Raw genomic sequence first — 24291 nt, 5'->3', positions numbered from 1 at the left:
GGGCAATTTAATGAGCTCACAAATGCCGGGCGCAGGCGGGTGGTCAGACAGCCAGTGTCCGGCAGTCTCCTGCAGGAAACGAGCTGCTCCTCGTAGACAAGCAGAGAAGCAGAGGAGCTTCAGTCCCAGGATCAGCCCAGCTGTGTGTAGTCCTACACAGCATCTATGTGCCCACTCTGGGGCCAGGGGCGCTGGGGACGCTCCTGCCTGCCATGAACGCTTGTGTATGTGGACAGCGTCCACTGGAGCATGCCGGGAGGCCCTGCAGAGCAAGGAGAACTCGCACACTTGGAAGGCAGCATGGCAGAAAGCATGATTGTCCAAACCCTTTCCACCCCATTTCCATCTAAAGGGTCAAATAAATAGAAAGATGGGGTGGGGTGGAGCCTGTGGGTGTTGGGGGGAAGCTAATCAGGGGCAGCAAACCAGTGCTGCAGGAATTCCTGCTGCCTGTGGCAGCAAGCCTAGACTGAGATGGGCAAGCCCATCCTGCAGAGCCCCCAAGGGGGGTCATGGAGGTGCTGGGGGGACTCAAGGCTCCATGAAAGGACCTAGAGTGGCAGCCCTGGCAGGTGTTGCTATGTAGTTTCCATGCTTACAAAGCAAAGGATCAGGGCAGGAGATGGCAAATTAAATGGATGAATTATTGCAAAAAACAAAAAATAATTAAGTGAGAATATTAAAGATTTGATTAATAAAAACCTGGTTCTCCCTCCCCCACATTTTGTGCTTGACAAACCGAACACAGATTTCTCAATCACTCAATATATTTAGAAAAATGAGTTTAGATTAGATTATGGGCGGGGGTTATCTCAATAGAAGCCATTTTCTAACCATGATGCAATAAAAAGAGAGGTTAAAAAGTTGGCAACCACATTGTTTTTAATAGAAAAATGTGGAAAAATATAAATTCCCACCCCTGGAAATGTATTTAAGTAAATTTGGCCCAACTGTTGCACAGTTGAAAAGAATCACCCCCTTGTAGTCCAGAGAGAATGGGATACTGGTAGGAAAAGCAGTAAATTGTGGGGAGATGGCTAAGATTGTTCCAAAATTGAAGGCAAAAATAAATAAATCCACCTGTTAAGGGGTAAAACTCCAGAATACCAAACATGAAAAGAAATAGCTTAGTTTACAAACAACAAAAAAGTACCCCAATACAGTTACAGCAACAGCAGACAGCTTAGCATGAAGAAACAGATGAAAGATGTAGAGAAGTGCCATTTTTGGTAAGTGCTATAGGAAAATAACGGTCATTCTGCTCAATTATTCAAGAATGAGGGCAAAATAAAGACATTTTCAGCCATCCAAAGCCGAGGATTTGCCACCTAAAATGAAAGAATCACTTAAGGATATATTTCTGCAAGAAAAATGAGCCCGGAGAGAATAAGCAGGATTTAAAAACAGCAAGGTTGGTAAAAATCTGTGAGCAAATTTAATTAACTGTCGACTCTAAATATTAATAATACTGCTTTTGTATTAAGTTAGAAAAAAAAACAACCTTCAACTATAACGAGAAAGAAGATAGAAGGAGAGAGTTCGCAGTGTGTGAAGACCGTAGCTTGCTTTGGTGGATGACAGAGATAATAACTTTAGACTTGCTAAAAAAATGCATAGTTAAATATATAGGTTAACATTTTAGAGTACTCCAGTGGCAGAAACAAATCTATAGTTTTCAACAGAGAGGAAGAAAGAAATTAAATGGTTCTGATTTTGAACACAAGAAAGGAGACCAGCAAGCAGAAGTCACAAATAGCCTGACAGAAATAAATCCAAAATGTGACTGATGACAATACTAGTAAGGGGTAACACTCATCTCATATTTAGTGAGACCCACTGTCTGCCAAGCAGAAACATGCAAGGCACATGCACTGGCTTAATTACATCTCAGAATAAGTCCACAGCGAAGCAGTTACGATCACACTTAGAGATGAGGTCATGGGGCCCCAGGAGGTTAAGGCACGTGTTGGAAGCGCCCAGGGCGGTGGCAGTGCGAGCCAGGATTCAGACCCAAGCACACGGTCAACCTGCCCATGCGCAGCTGATGTCTTCTGTGCTTTCAGAAACAGGTGCTTCCATACATAGAGAGCCTACTGCTCGCCAGATGAAGACCATCAATCTTGATGGAGAAAACCTCTATAAAAAGCACACAGGAAAACTGGAAATAAGTGGATGGAAAATGGAATGCCAGGAAGGACTGAGGAAGGGAAAGCTGACATTGTTGTATTATTATCAGAGAAAATTGAATTCCAGATGAGAAGGAATTAATAGTGGGGAGGCATGGCACAGCCGAAGAGAAAAAGGACCATTTTCAAAAGTAGGTATAACAAGTAGGAACTTGTAGGCATGTAACAACAGAACCTCAAAAAATATAAAGCCAATTTATCTACAATTGGAAAGGCATGGAAACAACCCAAATGTGCCAAAGCAGATGACTGGATTAAAAAGATGTGGTCCATATACACAATGGAATATTACTCAGCAACCAAAAAGGTAAACACATGCCATTTGCAGCAACACGGATGGAGCTGGAAGGGATCATGCTTAGTGAAGTAAGCCAGAAAGAAAAGGGAAAATACCGTGTGGTTTCACTCATAGCAGGAGTAGAAAGGACCAGGGGAGAAGATAATAAGAATAATGAACAACTATATGCCAGAGACATTTTATGGGGATAGAGCTGGGAATGGGATCAAAAACAGTGTGTGTGGGGGGAAGTGCACGGGACTATGGTGATGGCCCACGGGTGACTCGGTGATGGGAAACCCACGAGGATTACAATTGAGATGGAAAAAGGCACAAAATAATGTAAAAACAAACTATTATTTAAAAAATATATACAACTATATAAATTTAAAAACATATAAAGCCAAAAGGGACACATTTATAAATCCATTGTTAGAATGGAAGACTTTAACTGATCTCACTCAGAAAGGGCAAGAGCAGGAAGATAAAAACAAAACAAAACAAAGATTAGCAAGATATAGAAAACTGGGAAAGTGGTTTTGAGATTGATTTAGTGTTAAGTGTAAGTGTATGTAACGGAATATACAGAAGCAGTCAGCAAAGAGAGAAGGCACATTATTTTCAAGTACTATAAAATACCTACAAAAGCTGACTACATACAACACACTAGGTTATAATCCATTGTAAGAAATGACAAAATACAGAACATATCCTCCAGTCACGTGTATCTAAATTTAAAATGAATGATAAACTTCCGATTTCATACATTCTATTTTTCACATCATTTCCCAAACTAAAATATATATTACAGTCCCTAGGATGTTAGAGTTACTTATTGAAGCTTGTACATAAAATAATGATGTACATTACAATAAACATCCATTTTAGACTTCATGAAAACATGGTAGCTTAAAAGAGGTACAAGACACGATGCTAAGTACAAATTAGTAACAAAAGAAAAACAAGACACTTTAATGTGTCCTCCTAAATCTCTCTCTTGCATCAAGGAAATAAAAATAGCAATTTTGGACTATGAAAAATTATGATGATGACAACTTACACACACTAAAACCTATGGAGTGTGGCCACTCCATAGCAAATTTTATTGCTTTAAGAGCTTTATTCTTAAGGGGAAAAAGGAAAAGACATGACTAGGACACTCAACTTACAAATCAGGAAAAGGAGAAGATATTAAAATAACTTGTGAAAGGAGAAAGGACTGACTTTTAAGAATTCAAAAGCTGGATGAATAGATAAATAAAGTCAGCAACAGATTCTTAGAAAAGGCCAATAAAATATACAAATCGCTAGCAAAGTTAATGATAAGTGAAAGATACAGAGGCAAAAATTCTTAAACTCTAAGAATACCATGTAGAATTCTATGCTAATAAGTTTTAAAATCTTGATTAAATGTCTGATAGTCTAGGGAGGTGAAAGTTATACAAACTGATGGAAGAAGTAGAAAAGCTGAATAAAAAGTAAGTGTGGAAAATAATCATCCCCACCCCCAGGGCATTGTCCTCAGACAGATTTCACTGGAAATTTTCAAACCTCCAAGGAACAGAAATTTTCTATGCTGTTGAAAATGTTCCAGATGATAAAGAAAGGAGAAAACCTTCCTAATTAATTTTATGAATAACGCATAACCCTGGTACCAAAACCTCACGAAGGTGAAACAAAAATAAAATCACAGACTAATCTTGCTTGTCACTGTAGATGTAAAAAATCCTAAAGAAAAGATTATGGCAGACCCAGCATGCCCCCCCCAACCCCTCCTAGCTCCGAATGCATGAGTGCTCGATAAAATATCATATGAAACAGTTAAATACATAATTGAGCTTGAAGGAAATAAAAGGCAATCCTCAGGTGCAAAAAATGAAGCAACGTGAGAGCTGGAGCAATAAACTGTCAGCTTCCCAGGGGCCCCCAGTGGCCAGAGCTGGGGCAGCGACATACACTTGGGCAGGCGGTACAGCCCAGGTTCTCATTAAAACAAGGAGCTGGACAAAGCCCCCATCCTAGAGAGTAGTCTCCACCTCAGTGAAATGGAGGTTGGAAAGCTCAACCTTTGTCTGCAGAAATTTTTTTTAAAACAGTCTTTCCTAGGTAGGAAATCTTCCCGAAAGAAAGGAAATCCCAACCCTGCAATGTGGTCGTGGAGTCCAAATTTACACTACCTATGTGGTGCTAGAATCCTCATATATAGAAATTATGGGGAAAAATATGGGTCCCAACTGATGCATCCACGGGAGCTCCCAGCAGAAACAATTTTTGAAATGTTCTGAAGCAATACTTTTACAATCCAAGAAGCACAAGGCTGCCATTTAAAAAAAAAAATACCAATCTTAAATTAGTTTGGATAATTTTTGCTTCCTAAGAATATTATATTGAAATTATAATCTGTTCAAGGAAATGATTCACCAGGAGGGAAGATCAGCTGATAAACAAACAGAAGGAGCTGAGAAAGTAGAAAAAGCTCAAAACATAATGTAATTATGTTTTAAGTTGCTAAGTGAGTCAAAGAAAGAATAAAAATAATGAAAGAATTGCTTCTTGGCCTTTTGACTAAGATCACAGTATAAAAATAATCAAAGAACAGGAAATGATAAAATCAAGCATGTAGGTTTGAAAGATCTTCATAGAATTTATAAAAATCAAAAATATAGTTATTGAATTAAAAACACAGTACAAGAGTTTAGTAACAGATTAATTAGTAAACTAGGAGATGGAGTGATCCATGAGATAAATCTGACATAAGCACCCAGAATTCATGCATGGGAAATATGAGACTAAAATCACAAGTAAGAGAATAGAATGAGATGATGCAAAATATATGAATAATCAGGGAGATGCTGGCAGAAATGCATTCCCAGAGTCTCAAACAAAGTCAAACCCTTCCTAGAAAACTTAAAATAATGATCTTGAGACACATATGTTAATGTCAGTGTAGAGTCTCTGGAGCATTAAGGGTAGTGTAAGATTATTAAGACTTACCTAAGGCTACCCATGCACCAGGTGCTATTTTAAGCACTTTAAGTGTATTAACTCATTTAATTATCACAACCATCTAAGAGTTTTGTAATATAATTCCCTCCAACTTGTAGATAGGAAAACTGAGAACCAACGTTTAAATAATTTGCCCCAGCTACTAAGCATTAGAGTCAAAACATGTATCCAATTGCTAAGTCCTTGCCTTAACCATGCTCCATATGTGTGGCTGGCATTTCAAAGGCTAATATTGAGAAAAAAAGGAAAAGAACTATTTGAAGGGATGGTGACTGGACATTTTTCAGCACTTAAGAAAAACATTAGTCTTATGACTGAATAAGTAAAGTCTTCAACTTCCAAGCAGGAGAATTAAAATTATAACCTGAGTGAAGCTGAGGACTATCAAAACAAAGAGGAAAATCACAAACACATTAGAGAGAAAGACATCATCCATAAAGGACTAACAGGCAAAAGCCAGATTTCTCTGAGAAATATGAGGACCAGAAAACAACAGAATAAACTGTCAAAGGGCTCATGGAAAATAATTACCACGCTGGAGTTCTATATCCAGCTCAACAAAAGTAAGGGTAACATTAAAAAAAAATTGTTTACATGAACAAAGTCCAAGAGAGTTTACAAAAAGACTGGCAAGAAGCTGTAAGTCTAAATTATCAGTAATTGTAAATAATAAAACAACAACAATGATTAAAACAGCGGATTTCTTTAACAGTATGATACTAAAACTAAATAAAAGATATGAGATAGAGTTATAATCAGAATTGAGTGTTACATGGCTATTGTGCTGTTTTGGTGGAAGGTAGAATTTTTTGTTTAATTTAGACTGTTAAGACTTGTGTGCATATTAAAAATGTAAAGGTAGTCACTGAAAGAATAAAAAATAGAATATAGAATTGCCAAACCAGAAGAGGGCACAAAAAGGAATAAGGTTCTGAAAAGAAAACTGAGAAGATATAAGAAGAATCATTGGAAAAGCAAGGGAAGTAGAAAAATACAAAATAAAATAGAAAGAAAGAGTGCAAATGCACCACAGCAATAGAAAAAAAACAGGAAACTTAATAGAAGAGACATTTCCAAAACAATAATGCAGAAATGTTGAAAGTAAAAAGATACTAAAAGCCATATAATATAAAAACCAAAGAAAGTTGTTTCTACAATAGCAATATAAGGCAAAATAGAACTTAAGGCAAAAAGGTATCAATGGGGATTAAAAGCATCAGCATAATGGAAAGAAGCGATTCACTATAAGAAACAGCAATCTTGAACATGTATGCACCTAATAACATAATTATAAAAAAAGAGAAGTTGATAAGAGTACAAAGAAAAATCTGTATGTGAAACTTTAGTATATCTCAATATGAAATTAATACATTAAGTAGTTGCAAAGTTAAGTACATAGAAGCTACAAACAACTCAATTAATAAGACTGAAGAATGTACATAATTACAGGTTTATATGGAATTGTGCATCCAACAATTAAGAGAGTGTGTATAATTTCAAACATAATGGATAAACAGCAAAAAGACCATATACTAACTAGGAAACAAAGCCATTTTCAATTAAAATTAGAGTGTCAATAACATGCAAACCACAATCTCTCACTACATTGCAATAAAATTGGAAAGCAGAAAAGAAAAAGTGTCCTTGAATTGTTTAAGAATCTAAATAATTCATAAGTCAAAGAATCACAAAGGAAATTATAAAAAAATTCTGGCTACTGAACAAGTGGTGTAATGAAATAATTATGTACCTCAACAAATTAAAATTAACCTAGAAATGCATTATGGAAAGGCTCCATATTAGAATATCCATTAATATAATTTATTGCATCAATAGGTCAAAGGGAAAAAGCCATGTTTACATGAATAGACTAAATACATTGCAGGGGGGAGTCCTTGATTTCTCATAAGTACTAATATAGGACATTTTTGTTTTAGATTCTAAAATTCTTATTTAGTAGTCAACATCATGATTAACAGTGAAACATTAAAGTCAGGAATACAACAAAGGAAGCCTGCTACTATTTAATATTGTCCTAGGAACAACTTACCAATTCAGTTACAAAGAAAAATTAAATAAAAGCCATAAATAAATAAAGAGCAGAAAGAATTAAGCTTCATGACCTTGTGTTAGGCACAATGCCTTTTTGGACACAATGCCAAAGGCACCAGCAAACAAAAACAGATAAATTGCACAATAAATTGTATCAAGATTAAGAATATCTATTGCTACAGATAATACAATCACAAAAGTGATAAGAAGATCCATAGAATGGATAAAATGTTTGCAAATCACATATTTGTTAAGTAACTAGTAATCATACTAAAGAACTATTATAACTCTATAACAGGAAAATAAAACAAGTTATGGGCAAAAAAATGAATGGACATTTTCCAAAGATGTACAAATGATTAGTAAGCACATGAAAATATGCTTAATGTCTTTGGTCATTAGGAAAATGCAAATCAAAACTATACTGAAATCAAATAATACTTTACACACATTAGGATGGCCATAACCAAAGGGATAGACAGAACAAATATTGGCAAAGAGGTAAGAAATAGAACACCAATACACTTCTGATAGAAATGACATTCTGGAAAGCAGGCTGGCAACTCCTCAAAAAGTTAAGTATAGAAATTACCAAATGATACAGGTATTCCAACCTTCTATTCATACCTACGGGAAACAAAAATATATTCATGCAAAAAAGCTTGCACACAAATATTCATAAAGCAGCTTTATCAATAACCAGTCAACAGAAAGAAACAACCCAAGTGACCCTTAAATGATGAGAGGATAAAGAAGAAATGTAATTCCATTCCATTCCATGGAATATTATTCAGCTACAAAAAAGAACACAGTTCATCTACAATATAGATGAACCTCAAAACCATTATGCTATGTGGAAAAAAATAAGACCACATACTGTATAATTCAACTTATAAGAAGTGTCCAGAATACAAATTTATAAAGATACACTGTAGATGAGTGGTTGTTTAGGACTGGGGAGGTGACTATTAATATGTACAGTGTTGCTTTGGGAGTGAAGAAGGCTCTGGTATTGTCTGTTGATGGTTGCACAACTGTGTGAATATACTGGGAAGTGAAATTTATACAGTGTGCAATTGAATGGCACACTTAAGTGGGTGAATGGTATGGTATATGGCAATATCTCAATAAAGCTGAGAGACAGATAGACTGATTGATTCTGAGATATGAGAGTGAACACTTTCAGATTCCAATCACCATCTACTCTTGCCTTCCAGTTTTTCTGAGGTTAAAGGCCCAGGCCTATAGAACCAATCCCTCTGCCAACTCCATTCATTCTTCTTTCCTTAGGAACTTTCCTACCAGCTCTCTCCTCTATTACCTATAAAATTTTCCACATTCTAATGGGCCATTCCAAACACAAGCTGTCATTTCTCCCACCCTCCAAATAAAAATAAAAGCCCTCTCAACCCCTCCTCTTCCTGTAGCTACTATTCCATTTCTTTGTTCTCATTTGCAGAAAACATCCCAATTTACTCAAATTCATCATCTCACCTCATCTCTTTTCTCTCTAAATCCGGACTCTTTCTGTTACTCCACCAGTTGCTCCTGCTAGGGTGCACTGCGGAAGCCACAGTCACCCCCTGTTCCTTATCTTTCCTGACCCACCACCAGCGTTTGATACGGGTGATCCCACATCCTTCCATGAGGCACTTTCTGCTCTTGGCTTCTGTCCTCCCATTTCCATCCAATCTCATTAGCCACTTCTGTGTCTGTTCTGTAGTTTTATCCTCATCTCCATGACTTCTTGCTGGAATAATCCAGGGCTCATTTATGGGTCTCTCCTCTCTCTCTGGACTCATTCTTCTGGGTTGTTACACTAATAACCATGTTGGATAACTCTCTGATCTGTATCTCAGTTCTAATGGTTCTCCATAACTGCTGACTCATACATAAGATCAAATCTCCAACATCTGCAGTTGGACATGTGTTGGACATCTCAGGTATAGTATGTCCTTAGTTGAACTTGAAGTCTAGACCCACAATCACAGCTGTTTCTGCCCACTGGCTTTCCCATCTCACCGTCCACCTTTTCCAGGTGCTAAGATCGAAAGCTTTCTTTTCCTCATATTACATCTAAACTTCTGACCCCATTGGCTCTGTCTTCAAAATGCACCTGGGAAAGCACCCATTCTTTCCATGTCCCTGCCACCACCTCGTTGGGACTGTCATCTCTCATCAGCTTTCTTGGCCCCTATTCTGGGAATAAGACAATTCATGGCCATCCTCAGTTCAAGACCCTGTGGTTCCTCCCACCTTAAAGTTGAATTTCTTATCCTATCCAACAAGGCCCAAATCATCTTCCCTCTTCCTACATGCCACCCTGACCTCTGGGCCTCTTTCCTAGCTGTTCCCCTGATCACTGTTGTTCACTCTTGCCTTAAGAACTTCAAGTATCTCCACACCACCCCTTCCCTGCCTGGAAAATCTCTATCAGGACTTCACAGCTTTGGCCAGACAATTCTTGGGCTGTTGTGGGGTGGTGCTTAACAGCAACCCCTGACCCCTACCCACTTGTGAGATGTCCTAGCAACCCCCCTCCCACCTGGGGTACTAAATACCCTCAGGGGCACAACTGTCCAGGTGAAGAGCCACTGACCTAGGTCCCCTGCATGATCCAGGCCCTCAATGACCTCCACCTCAAGTCTCAACTTCTCTGCGATGGGCCCCCCCAAACCCTGCTTCCACTAGCTCTTCAACCCCCTCCCTCCTCCTCCATCCCACACATTGATCTCCCATTCCCTTTTTGGTTTTTCAAATCAACTGTCATGTGGGCTTCATGGGGACTGGGATGGTTCTAGGTTTTGTTTCCTGTTGTATCTCCAGTAACTAGAACAGTGCCAGGCACACATTTGGTTTCTGCAAATATTTGTTGACTATATTTGTTAAGTGGATGAGAAGATGCAATGCGACAAAACATAATCAACACACCAACAAGTCAATATATCTGCAAATGTATCCAAAACTTGCCTATAAATGAAGCGCAATCTCTACAGTATGTAAAATTTGACCCACTACTTCTAAAGTACACCTAAAAGAATAAATGTGGAATATCACAAGATATTTAAAAAGCACTCGTGAGCAACGATGATTAAAATAGTGGAGTTTGGGACGAGCTGTTACAAGTTAAAACAAAGAAGTCCAAGAGCAGCTTCAGTAGATATAAGAATTAAGCAAATGATAACCCTGGCATTTAAAACTCAGTGAGCACTCAGTAATTGGTGACCGAACACCTGCAGTGTAGACGCCTGTTATGGAGACACAGAGAGGCCGGGCACGCTGGCCCCACATGGCTTAGAGTCCCCGATGATCGCCTCTGGGGAGCAGGAAGGCGGTGCATGGTGAGGCAGACGGCTGTGGCTTTATCACCAGCCTTTGATCACCTGCGCCATTTTAACCACACACACATATTCTTTTCATGAAAATGAATGTTAGTTTAAAAAAGCAGTTAGCAGGTCTCTCTTTAACCTATCCAGTTGACAAAGATCTTAAAAAATGAAGATTTGCTGGTACGGCTCCAAGAGAGAAGACACACAGGCACCCCGGGGTCTTTCTGAAAGGTGATTTGTCGGGGCCTATTCAAAAGTCTTAAAACTACGCATACCCTTTGCGCCAATAATTCCACCTCTAGGAATTTATCCTGCAGTGACACAAAAGAATACAGTGAGAACGTTCACTTCAACGTTCTGGAAAACTGGAAAAAAAAATGAAAATCACCAGAATGTCCAACAGGGAACCACTTCTATAAATTATGATAAATTCCTAGGAAATAACATTGTGCAGGCGTCAGACACAGGATGGAAACAGATCCATCGCCGTGGAAAGACGTTCGTGATATATAAAGTGATTAAACAGGTTATGTGTGGCAGGCAAGAAAATTACTGCATTTCTATAAAATGAATATGACTTATGAGTTTGCATATACAAAATGATAGAAATACAAGCTATGCCCTCTCTGTGACAATGTGTGGGAACCCCACACTCCCACTTAGTAAACCTCACAACTTTTATTTTCTTGTTTTCCTTAAGGCGTTTCTGCAGGAAATTGCTAAAACTTGAGAAGTAGTCAGTAGCAATGCTGGGGTGTGGTCCATCCAGGGGTGTGGGGTCCTCACAGGCTCCTCTGTTGCCCACTCACCCACAGAAGCCCAAGCTGAATAGCCCAGCTGGGCAGGACTGGGATTGGCAGATGCCAGTGGTCAGGATGCCCGCAGCACCAGGGGCAAGGGCCCCTTTCCCAGCAGATTGGGGATCCCAACAGATGACCCCGTTGGGCAGAACACAATCCCCTGCAGCCTAACAGCCCTGTAGCAGTGGCCTATGTTCTTGGCTGTTACTGTCCTTTCCTGGGGAATTGTCTGCCTTGATAATGAAGTTCTGGGCATTAAATTCCTCCAGCCCAGAAGCCCAGAGCAGTTCACAAATTTGGTCACCTGAAATTTGATTTTAAAGTTAGAATTAGTCTCTAGAGCTTAGAAAAGGAAAACAGTTCATATAAAAACCTACCTGTTCTGGAATAAATAGCTGGCCACCTGGGCTCCCATCCCTTCTTGCCATGCCAGCTAGAGGCAAGTCCCAAGTTTTGCTGGCCCCCTCCTGGCCAGCACCACTCCCTTGCTATGAGACTTGGCCACTGTGGGCTGTCCCCGGCCCCCCACTATTGGACAGCCTCATGCTTTTTCTCCCCATGTAACCAGGCCCCCGCTTCCTTCAAGCCATCATGTGTGGGACCCACTGCCCACATCTCAGCCCTCAGCCCCTGTTCTGCTCCGCCCCTTTGAAACAAAACTTCACATCTGCCCCCACCCCAGAGTCAGGAGGCAGAGCTAGAGGGCTAGTGTGGCCACTTAGATCCCAGTGACTCTTTGGCCTTCTGCTGCTCGAACCTGCCCAGGGAACCTCAAGGTGAGGCCCAGGCCCTCACCTCCAGCCCCGGGTTCAAGCAGGGACTCAGAGCAGAAAGAACAGCTTTGGTTCTCGGGGACTCCGGTCCCAACTAGACAGACTTGCCTGACAGAAAACAGAAATCCCTAAGAGCCCCTGTGCTGAGCTGAGAGCACTGGAACCTCTGAGGCTATGGGGGGTGGGGTGGGGGGCTGGCAGGAAGGCCTCGGGGTCCCATAGCATGCTCTGGGGCTGGCTGACGGTGGGGTGTAACCTTGGACCTTCTTGTTGGGGTGCTGTCGGGAGCCTCAGCAGATTTCCCCAGGCGTCCCCATGGGTCTTGTCCTTGCCCAAGAGGGCCACGTGGCAGGAGGGGAAGGGAGACCTCTGAGAGAGACCCTCTCTCAGGGGGGCTCACAGAAAGGGCTGGAGACAGGCACGAACACTGAAAATTCAGTCACATCCCCGGCATTTATTTGAAACAGAACATTAATTCTGACTGTCATTAGAGTCCATTTCAATTTTGTAATAACATAAAAAGTTAAGGGTCTAATTTATTCATACAAATCTTGTTAGCATCCAATTTCCACATAATGTAACATATTCCTTAAAAAGCTGACAAAGCAGGAGAAATTAAAAATGTAAAACAAAAGAGACATTCATGGGCTCCTATTGCCTCAGAGCCAAAGGTGAGGAGTGGGGAAGCAGGGAAGATCCAGAAAGGGGTGGGAGCTTGGAACAAGACCCAGCAGACACTGGAGAGCAGGCAGCCCGGGATGCACCCCCAGAGGGCTGTGAGGGGCTCCCTCCACCACACCCCCAGCCTCCATGCCAAAGTCCCAGCCAAAGTCCCAGCCACTGGCTCCTCTCTCGCTTCGCAGACAGCTCCCTAGCACTTTTCTCAACAAATTCACCACGAGAGCCTGTAACTCCTCTTAATTACGCGTCTGCGGTGTTTGCATTAGATAGCTGTCACCCTGTAATTTACCCGTACATGGATTTTAATTGTACATTAATCTTTCCTACACGCCACTCCTCTGCTAGAATCTGTAACAGCAGCCATTTGGGCCATTTTGTTTATTCCTCAACCAAAAATAGCTGATGAATGTAATTGCAGGTTGTTCCTCCCCTTCTTTCCCAGGACTACCTGCTGTGTGCGGGGCTGGAGAGAAGCTCCTATTACCTGCAGGCCACCTTTACACACAATGTTTGACTGCTTTGTGGCTGACATAAATTTCAGAGGCAAGATCAGCTACTAGCCACGTTGCAGTCACCTGCCAGGGCGGTCCCCGTGTCCCTGTTCACATCCTTTCTATAAGTGGTAGCCTGGTGGGTGCGTCTGTGCCCACTTGGGGACACTGCTCACCGCAGAGGACGGTGATGACGCGGGAGCCTAAGGAATCCACAGACATGAGGTCCCAAGGTCACCTGGAGAACCACAAAGGACAACTATAAATTACAAAGCTCTGGATGGCTGCCAGGGCCCCAGGAAGCTACATTTAGCATATTATTCTCCCAGCAGCAGGAGGAAGCCTGAACCCCCTTTCCCACAGAATTTGAATGGAATTTGTTACAAGAACATTGTGATTGAAATATCACCGATTGGCTTTTGGTGACAACTCTGCAATAGACTGCAATTGTGATGTTGTGTGTGTGTGTGGTGGGGTGGGGGATGGCCAAGAGAGCCCCATACAATATGTATGAAGCCCTCCACTGGCAATGAACTGATATCATAACACAGATTTCAAAAACGCCTTGACATTTGCCCAAGATCAAGTTTCCCCTTGTGAAAACCCCGGGGCTTTGTGCTGACAGCCTTCTGTGATGCTCCTCCCTTCTCCCACCCTCAGCAACCCTCCTCATTTATGCTGGGGGGATAATTAACACCGGAGGGAAAGCGAGGGGCTGGAGCACACTGCAGAGAGTCACCCCCACGGAAGTCCAGTTTTCCTTTATGAAAAATATAGGCAGAGGTTTTCGGGGGTGAAAGATGGCAGATTTGATCATTTTTTATTGCTAAACATTTTCCAACATGTAAAACAAAGCTGGGTGATGTCCCTCTTGGCGGGGTTCTGACAGAATGTTTGGACGAGGAGAGACAGGCAGCAATTGATTGCATATCATGGGCTGGGGTGCAAAAGGAAAGCAGGAAATGTGTTGTCTTGGGACCACACACCCCATGTTTGGGGTGCATTTTAGGGTTCTTGGGGAAGGAGACCCTGTTTGGAGGGGTCCCGGCAGCCTAGTTTGCAGATTCATTCCATAGTGGTTCCTGATAGACTCCTTCATCCCCAAGAGCCCCTCTTCTGCCTCGACTCCTGGCTTCTGGAGACAAAGTTTCACCACCTACCAGGACACAGAATGGAGAGACATGAAATACTGCATGGGATCCAGGCCTGAAGTCCCCAGAAATTGTTTACAAGTAAAAGGCAAGGGAGATTTAGGTGGTTTTTGATAAACACTTCATATTGCACATCCTAAAAGAAGCAGAATACTTGTCAAGCATGCATCTTTATGAGCTGTCCGCCTATAAACCTTGCTCGAAAGGTCCGTACTTAATGTTGGTTTGGCAGTAAATTGGCGCGATGCACAGCTCTGCTGCATCAAATTAGCATCGACCCATAAAACGTTACTGAATGATTCCTCAAATCTGCCAAGTCTTCAAATCAATTTTGGAGAAAGTGTCAAGGGTTTTTTTTTTAACTTTGATAAACCTTTCATATTAGTTATCACAGAAGAGCATAAACCTTTCTAATCTGTCTTTCCACAAAAAAAAAAAAAAAGAAAAAAAAGGTGTTGTTTTTCCCCAACTGCTTTTAGCTCTTCCATCTTTGCACACCCGCCTCCACATTGCATAAACAATGTGTGTGTCATGGAGTCTTTGTTGCCCTATTTTAAATCGACTGGTATTTGGCTCACACTATCCATACCCCTAGGTCCCAAAACTTGAAAAGAAATTTTACTGGCACTGAGAAAAGGTCTCACCGCTGACCTCTGACATGCAGGCGTAAGCTCGCCTCCTCCAGGAAGCCTTCCATGATTCGATAATGAACTCTGCTCACTGCTCTACGCCCTTGTGTTAACTAGACAGGGTCTCCTGGGGCTCAGTGCACTTCCTTCTCTGAGGAATTCACATGTGGACTAATACTGAATGGTTTGTGAGATGTCATCACACTCCACATCTTTGAGAACCAGTCCAGGCCTCCCTCCTCTATGGAGTCTCCAGCACATGCCCCAGGGAGAACCCCTTACCCTCGCTCCCCAACCTTAGAGACGTCAGTCAGCTGCCCCAGCCACTCCCATGGCTGCACCAGAGCTGTGTGGGTATCTGTGTCACTTTCTCTGTGTGGGTATCTGTGTCACATCAGAGGCTGAGTCTCAAAACCAAACAAGAACAGAACCTTGATTTGAACGTGAGGGGTCTGACCAGAGGTCTCAGGTCCCAGCTCTGCTGCTTTCCAAATAATTAAGTCAGACTAGAGGAGACAAGAGTCTTTATCATGGTCCCGATCAACATGTGACGGGCAGAAAGGCAACTGGGGGCAGACACCACCACTACCTTCACTTTGCCGGCAGGTATGTCATCTCCAAAAAGGTGGCGTTGATCGAACAGCAGCAGCTGCATGGAGCAAGCATCAGGTGCTGCTTTCAGGGGCACATTCAACTTCTCAGCAAGGACCCGAAGTCAGATAAGCAGACTGGAGATGAAGACACCAGCCGATGCTCCTGAATGGCCGATGCCTGGAGCATGGTCACTGTGGGGAGCGGGGGGAGGGGCGCCAACCCTCAGGCCTCCGTGGACATTGGCTTTGGTGATGGGAGTGGTCATGTAGAGAAAGAGCACCTTCCAGGGACCAAGAGCCCAATTTCCAGAGCCTTCCCCTATAGCAGCCTGGGACACCAGCAAATGTCTGTCTAGTGAGCTGCTTGGGGAGAAAACAGAGTCCAAGGGACAGCACCTTGCCCTCTGGTCCTTCATGCCGTGGGTATTTGTGTGGCCCCACTCTGTGCCAGGGCTGAGCTTGACACTCGGACACAACCATGAACATATCGGACAGGGCAGTCTTAATGCTCATGGAATTTGTGAGGGGACTGAGGGATCCTGAGAGCCCTCTGGAATTCAGGGGGTGTCTCTGATGAGCTCCCCAGGGGATTTTAGGGCCAGGTGACCAGGTCCCCAGCCTCATCAGAGAAACATCTCCCTACTCTACCCATCATCTCCCACGTGGGAGATTCCCTGTCCAACATTTAAGACACCTACAATGATGTCGTATGGAAATGGAAGGAGCTTTTTCAATGTATTGAATAATGTTTTCAAGCTCAAAATATCCTTGGCAAAAAAAATACCATATCTTCATGTGGGATATAAAATCAAAATCAAGGTGTGAGACCATTCATAGAATGGCTGAAATGAACAAGACCAACAACATAAACTGTTAGCAAGGATGTGGAGGAACTGGAATGTTCAGACCTAACTGGTGAGGGTATGGAGGTTAATTAGTACAACTGCTGACAGCAGCCACCGAAGCTGAATATGTGCCTAGCCTGTGAGCCCCAGATACAGACTTATTAAACTGTGTGTATGTTCAAGACACTCATGCCAGGATGCCTTCACTGCTCTGTTCATAATAGCCCAGCTCAGCACAATCCAGCATCCATCAACAGGAGACGGCAGAAATAAACGGGGGCATATTCACGCAATGAAATCCTCACATAACAAGAGCAGACAGAGGGAATTCCAATCCCGAGAGGCAGCCGACGACAACTCCTGAGAGCAGCGAGAATGAATCCCTACTTTCCCTGATAGTAAGTAAGCCAGACATAGATGTGCACAGGTTTATGACTGTACATCAGCTTAAACCCAAGGAAGCCAATCCACGCCATTCAAGTAAAGAGATCAGCTGTCCACAGGAGGCGTGAGCCTGGAGGGCGGGGGGAGCCTGGGGCTCTGGCCACGCTTGGTGCCTGCTGCAACACTGGCACACCGGCCGGCTGTGTTGGGGAAATTCCCTGCACGGCACCCACGATCCATGTGCTTTTTGGTATGCAGGCTGTACTTGGAATGAGAAGTTGGAAATGTACTTTAGTGAATGCAGGGTAGGGAAAAGGAATTGATGGGAAATTGCTTAAAAAGAATGGGATTTTAGGGCCACCATCTCAGGGGACATGTGTCCTCTATACCTTTCTCACATCATCAGGGAAGTTGCCTGGTCAATGTGTCTCCTTGCAGCTGAGCCTCGAAACACAGGAGATGAGAAACCAAACACAGGAGATGCTGACAATGGTGGCAAATGGGACTGGCTGGCTCTCAGAGAGATGCCATGGGTCCATGTGGCAGGGTGGCGGGTACCACGTGCTCCATTGTATAGACAGGGGGCTGAGGCCAGGGTCCACACAGTCACCAAGTGAGGAAGGTAGGACTTGAAGCCACGCAGCCTGACTGGAGGAGTTGGCTTCAGTCACAAGCCAGAGGAGGCTGAATGGGGTGGAACAGGCTGGCGTGGCTGCCCGCGGCTGCCCAATGCACTTTAATACGAGGCGGAGGGAATTGAGAAGATTAAAAAACAGGCATGGACTGTGCTTTCACAGGGATGAATGGCCGCAAAATTAAATTTGCAGATGAGGCCAACCCTCAGGAGGTGAAACAGGTGAAGTAGAGGAGATGGGGGCCCAAAACCTAAGCAGCGGCCGGCAGCGGCCTGGATAAACACGACGTACCGCACACAGAGGTGGTAAGCACGTCCAGTGGCTTTCACGGGAATAGGCTGTGGGCGTGGCTGCTGAGTGGGGTGGCAGGTGACTCCCAGCACAACAGTGGGGCAGGCACCAGCCAGGAGAGATGACCAGGTCACCTGGCACCGCACCCAGACCCGCACCACTCTGCTAAAGAGATTCAAATGTGGGGAAGCAGAGAACTGTCAAGGCTTGGAAGTGGGACTCAAGTTGGACCCAGATGTTTGTAAAGAAAGGGGTAGAAAAGAAGATTCTCAGTGATGTTGTCAGAATGAGCCCAGGACATTGGCCTTAGCCAGTCACAGACTCAACCAGTGTAGCCAGACGGCCTGGGTTGTGTGCCAAGCTTAACCAGAGCAAACACAAGACTTACACCATGAACTGCATTCAACCAGCCTCGGCGCAAAAGCCGGCTCTGGGCGCTGGGTGGGCCAGTGCCGACAGCCCATGTGACGTGGGCTCCCCACTCTGGGAGTCAGCCCACCAGGGCAAGTCTCCACCAAGGCGCCACAGAGAGGCGCAGGCGCGGATGAATGGAAGGTTCCAGAGCTCAGCCAGTGTAGACAGAGCACCTGCATCACATGCTGGCCCCACGCAGCACAGGAGACTGCACGGTGCAGCTCTCGCAACCCGCCCACAGTGAGAGCCTTCTCCACGCCGGCGGGGCGCGGGCAGCAGGAACATTGTGGCTCGGCACCCAGCCTGGTGGGGCCTGGCGGGAGTGCTGTGCCTGAAGGGGTGTAGACAGGATTTGCTGGATGCCCCGCCTAGAAGCTCAGGCAACAGAGACCCCGTATCTTGAGGCAGGAGGAGGGTCTCAGTGCTCACAGGCTCCAACTTAGGGCTCTTGCCAGGGGAGACACCAAGAGTTGATTTGTCTCTTGGGGGGTGATGAGTCTCCCAGGATAAGTTAACCTGAGCTCGGGCTGGGGCTCTTGTGATACTTCCCACTGAGGGTCACTTGAGTCCACCCAGTGGCCCATGGTGGTGAGAGCGAAGTCCGAATGTTAAGGAGAGCGGTCTGGTGGGGCTGCCCTTCAGAGCGTAGCCCGAGAGCTGGAGGAATCAGCCCAGTAAGGCCTGGGGTCCACGGAGTGCCTCTGGACCTCCTGGCGTTCTCTCCTTGGCTCTCAGGCCTCCTGTCCCCACGCCTGGCCCAGCCAAGCAGGAGCTGGCTCAGGCCCAGGCAGAGTGAGGACAAGGTGACAGCGACCTGGGCTGTTGCCCGCAGCTCAGCGGCCGCTCGGCTCGGGGCTCACAGCCAGCAGCGTGGGCACAACATGGAAATGGGGTGACTCACGGAGCTGCTCCCCCACCCAGTTCTGGAAGGAAGATAGTGCTGGGTGGACCTGGGTACTTCTGGGGCTGAGCTGGGCTGCATTTGGCCCCAGGGAACTCATTCCCCTTAACCTTGGGGGGAGTTCAGGAGCTCTGAGCCTAGGCAGAGCCCCTGATAGAGGATGCCAGCAGGCTGGACTGGCTCCCCAGGGAGGAGGGAGGAGGGAGAGGGGCTGGAAATGGGAGAGGGCCCCAGAGGAGAATGCTTTCTGGGGCAGAAGGCAGTCACCTGCCAGGGCAGTGAAGGACCTACGGGGAGCAGGAAGCAAAGTGGATGGAGCATGGGTCCAGATATCCTCTGTCCAGCAAGCGCCAGCAAGCAATGGAGGAAGGTGGGTGCCAGAGCCTCTTGTCTCATGAGAGAGCACTGGGCACTGGGCTGTGCCTTCCTGAGTGCCCACTGCACGTTAGGGTTCAGTGGGGGAAAGGGCAGGTGGGCAGGGGCACACAGGCAGGGCCACACAGACGGCTGCCTGACCCTCAGCCCTGGAGGACATAACCCAGCCAGTGGACAGCAGCTTGGGAATCCTTGGCCCAGGGTGAGGAGGCGCTAACAGCTCCCAGTGGTGACCCCAAAGTCATGGTCACGACCATCCTTCCCACCTCAGCCTGACCAGTGCGGGATTCATGCCCATCCCCTCTGCTTAGGGCCTTGGTCATCTTCCTCCAGGATTGCTGCCGCTCCCCCTGCCCATGCCCCCCGACTCTGCGGCAACCTGTAGGATCAAGTCCCAGTTTCTGCCTGACCTTGAAGATCCAGTATGGCTAGACCTAGGTCTTCACCTGTAACTTGACCATATCCCACCCCACCCCACCCCCCATTCCACAGGTCACACGGGCCTTCCCACCTCCACTGCACTCATTCAGGTTCATCAGAGCATGCGCCTCCCTGGGCCAGGTGCGCCCCCCTGTACCTGGAGAGTCCTCTCCTCCAAACCTCCCATCCCCCCATGCTTAGTCCCAACTCTTACAATGGATCTCAGCTCCAGGGTCCCCGTCCCCTCAGCTTAGGGCACATCACTCTGGCACAGGCCTCATAACCACTCAGACGGCGCCTGGAATCACACACGTGTGGATTATTTGCTCAGCAGTGGTGAATCGGGGAGAGAAGAATGAGGAGAGAATTTCTGTCCTGCCAGACAACAGCCCTGCAAGGACAGGGCCCGCTCCTCACTCTGACCCTCTCATATCCCCGGAGCCTGGCACAGCAACCTACCTGGGACAGACCCCTGGTCCCTAAGGGCTGAGTAAGTGCTCACTGGTGGCAGAACAGCAAGAGTAGGTCTGACTTCAAGAATGTGGGGTGAACAGACACTTGGTTCCAGGGCTCAATGTTGATGACTCTAATTTAATTCATATCCATGTCACGCACCAGGGCCAGCTCTGGCCATGGGCTGGCAAGGATGCATGTGCATCTTGCCCTCTGTCACCAGCAGCAATGAATGGCTTTAAGCGGGGAGTGGGAATGCCAGGCCACGCGGCCCACCCGGGTGGGACGCCCTGCCTACCTACACTCCCTGCCTGACTGCCCATGAGTTGGTTTTCAGGGTGGAATTAGGGCTGCGTCTTGGTGTCACCCGGCCCGGACACAGGCCAAGGCTGCTCTGGCGGCCAGCAGGCACGGCTAGCGCTCCAGATCACAAGTGACGGTTGTTTTGTAGAGGGGAAAAGTCACAACTTTTTCCCACCACCAATTTGTCAGTCTCATCTTCTGCCACAGTGATTTACCAACCGAGGGTCACGCATCTTCCAGCCAGGAGGAAATGAGACGGTGTCTCCCGCATCCCGGCCACCGGAGCAGAAGCAGCTTAGTCCTGGGGTTTCCAACCAGGTGTTCCCTCTTCTTGGGGCAACTGCTTCCCAAGGGGGCGGGAACACAGCTGCCCTGGAGCCAGACAGGTCCTGGCTAGGCTGCCTCACAGGAAGCCTGTCCCCTGGCGAATTTCCTGAGGCTCCAAGGAGTCGCCATCTACCCGTCCAGACAACCAGGCTCAAGTTTGTTTTATTTGTTGCTGTCCCACGGCAGGGCCGCATGGATCGATCTCCTCCGGCCAGCACTGCATCAATCCCGTTTATAACTCATTATCTTCTGATGAGCTGAGAGCGGGACACTTGCTTCACACAGCGTTTACTCACTCTAATTGCCGCAGTTGGTCATTACGGAGCGGCTGTAATCCTTGGTCCACTTTCCTAACCGGAGATGTCCCCACTCCGCCATCAGTGGGACTCCATGCATGGGAAAATCAGGAAGGTGAGCAGGTACAGCTAAGACAGGTATGCAGGGGAGACACAGGGGGCCCTACCTTCCCCCATCAAACTTTAGCCTCTACGGCTGGGGCCTCCAGGCAGAAGCATCAGTGAACAACAATAAAAGCTCTAAGAACCCATCTCTTCGATCAGCAAAACCACAAAAAGCCCATCAGGCTGGCCCTGGCATGAAGTGGGAGTGAAGTACGGGGAAACAGCCAGAACGCATTTCCCGGGAGGAGAGTCTGACCTTCCTCCTTTTAAGCAAGTGATAGGCAAATTCAGAGAGGAACCCACCACATGTACTTTGCCAACAACTATATGGCAAAGAAAAAAAAAAGTACTTACTGAACTTTTCTAGACTTATTAGCTTACATAAACAGAGATTTGAATAAATGTTTAAAAATGAAATTCCCTGGGTACTCTGTAATCAGTAAATGTTCATTATGGAAACATAGCAAATATGCACGAAATCTCCCAAGTGGTATTCTTGGTATTCTGGCTACAAGATTAAAAAGGCATCTCGACAGCAGACTGAGTTTCAAAGCATCCTCCTCCGGTCACAGTCCAGGAAACTGCCAGTACTGGGAGGTCAGACCAGCCTGCACCTGTCCTAGTCACAGCCAGTGAAAGTCCGTGGGCCCCTTTTGCCCACTCAGGCAATTTTCAAATGAGTCCCCGTGTCAGCTGATGGATGTCTCTCTATAAATAATTAATCTTTGACCTTGCTTTAAGAAAGCCTTGACTTTTTAATTTGGGGTCTTTTTAAAAATCAATACCCGAGGAACATAATTCACTCTTGCGGAGCCTGAGTCCAGGTGAATACATAAATAACTTGCATCGGTGGGCGTGTCCCGGAGCAAGGCAGCAGATGATGGGCTGAGGTTTCCTGTGTTCAGCTGTTAACGGATGATGGATCATTTGGGGGGGGCTCTGTCTCTTTAGGTCTGAATTTTATCCCTCCTGAGGGATAAAAGCATCAGAAGCAGTTCTGACGAAGACTTCTGAATGTTCTCCGACTCCCGCACCAGGGCTCCCCATAGGAAGTGGGCTCTCTGGAGTAAGAGAGCACCCTGCTGCTGCTCCTTCCCAAGGCCTGCCTGCTTTGCCTTTGGGACAGGGACAGAGGCAGGCAGGAGAGGCCGTGACAGTTGGGACAGGACTTAGAAAATGTCCTCCACCCCCATGGGCAAAGGTCAAGGTGAACTCTGATGTGAGAGGTTTCCCAGCGAAAGTGGGTGAGGTAGTGCAGCTGGTGAGTGCTGGTAGTTTCCGGAAGGGGCTTGTCTGCCACAGCCCACTGGAATGCTGCCATGATACTTCACTTACTCACGGCCTGCAGGCTGCTACCCAGCTAGATCCCTGCCAAGCACAGAGAGGGCCCTGATGCCAATCCCCTTAGCAGGACCAATCATGCTCACAGAGATGGGAGGTGGTGTAAGGCCCTGGGGTCCACCGGTAAGGAAGACAGCCTTGGGCCCCCAGTCCCAGGATTGGTTAGACTAGAACAGACAGCAAGTGGCTTCAGGAGAGGGGGCTAAACCTTGGTCAGGTCAGCGTCGCCAGGCCTGGAGACCAGCTGTACCCGAAAGTTGGGAAACGGAGTCCCGCTCCCGGTAAGGGAGAGCGTTAGCCTCAGACCCCAGCGCCGGCACAGTCACAGCCAGAGCCCTCAAATGCTCCTTCGCCTGGTCGGGTGGGCCTCTGGCGAGCACAGAGCTGGTGTGCGGAACAAGAGGCCAGCAGCTGGAGTTGCAGCGGCCACCTGAGCTCGGCCGAGTCCCGCCGCAAAGCGGGTCCTTTCCCCACCCACGGGAGTTGCCCCGGGCTCCGACTCCAGAACTCCTGGACACACGCTGCGCTCCGCACACCTGCACACCATCACTGACGCACACGCACTCGCCTCGAGTGCAAAACAGGCCGGTGCCCTGGAGAGTCTCCCGGCGGGGACGCGCACGACAGAGCTCCGGGGCACCTCCTTCCGCTGAGTAGGAGGCCAGCACAGTCTCGGGTTCCTCCCTCGCCCTGGCCCGCCACGGCCGCCCCCGAGTCCCGGCGCCCCGCACTCGTGGCGGCGCCCAGGACGCTCCAGCCCCGCCCTCTGGGCGCGCGCCGCTGCCTCTCGGTGCCCAGCACCCACAGCCGCGAAGAGGAGAGGATCCGCAGGGACCAAAGGAGCCCGAGAGGAATCAGTCCACCGACGCGCGGCAGCGAGTAAAATCCAAAGAGCAAAAGTCTAATTAAAGTTCCCGCTACTGGAGCAGGTCCCCAAAGTGCGACCAGACCGGAACCCCGCGCTCTTCTTCCGCCCGCGGCTTCAGACTCCAGTCCCCGCCGGCTTTCGGGGTTCGGGCGCAGTGCAGTCCCCGGCTCTCCCGGGACCCTGGGGCGCCCCTCCCGACTCGGAGCCTGCAGAGGCGGGGCCAGGGGTGGAGCCGAGGCACTTACCTGGCGCAGCCGGCGCTCCCGGGGCCGCGGGCGCTTCCAGCCCGGGCGCGGTGCTCCACGGCGAGTCCTCCGTTCGGGGCGGCCGGGAGGACCCCAGCTCGGGCCCGGGGCCGCCTGCCG

The 24291-nt window shown here is 46.7% G+C and overlaps 1 protein-coding gene across 1 annotated transcript in view; it reads right to left on the bottom strand.

The window, feature by feature from the left end:
• Positions 1-24285, bottom strand: part of CHST8 (carbohydrate (N-acetylgalactosamine 4-0) sulfotransferase 8) — a 102520-nt gene extending 78235 nt beyond the window's left edge. Inside the window, exon 1 of the mRNA XM_012730754.1 lies at positions 24172-24285. The gene's annotated coding sequence lies outside the window, so the exon portion shown is untranslated. The remainder of the gene's footprint in view (positions 1-24171) is intronic.
• Between the last annotated feature and the right edge of the window lie 6 nt (positions 24286-24291).

Source organism: Condylura cristata, unplaced genomic scaffold (assembly GCF_000260355.1).
Source record: "Condylura cristata isolate star-nosed mole 26May11 unplaced genomic scaffold, ConCri1.0 scaffold00028, whole genome shotgun sequence".
Classification (NCBI taxonomy): Eukaryota; Metazoa; Chordata; class Mammalia; order Eulipotyphla; family Talpidae; genus Condylura; species Condylura cristata.
The sequence above is the reverse complement of the archived record's forward strand: the minus strand, read 5'-3'. Positions and strand labels throughout refer to the sequence as shown.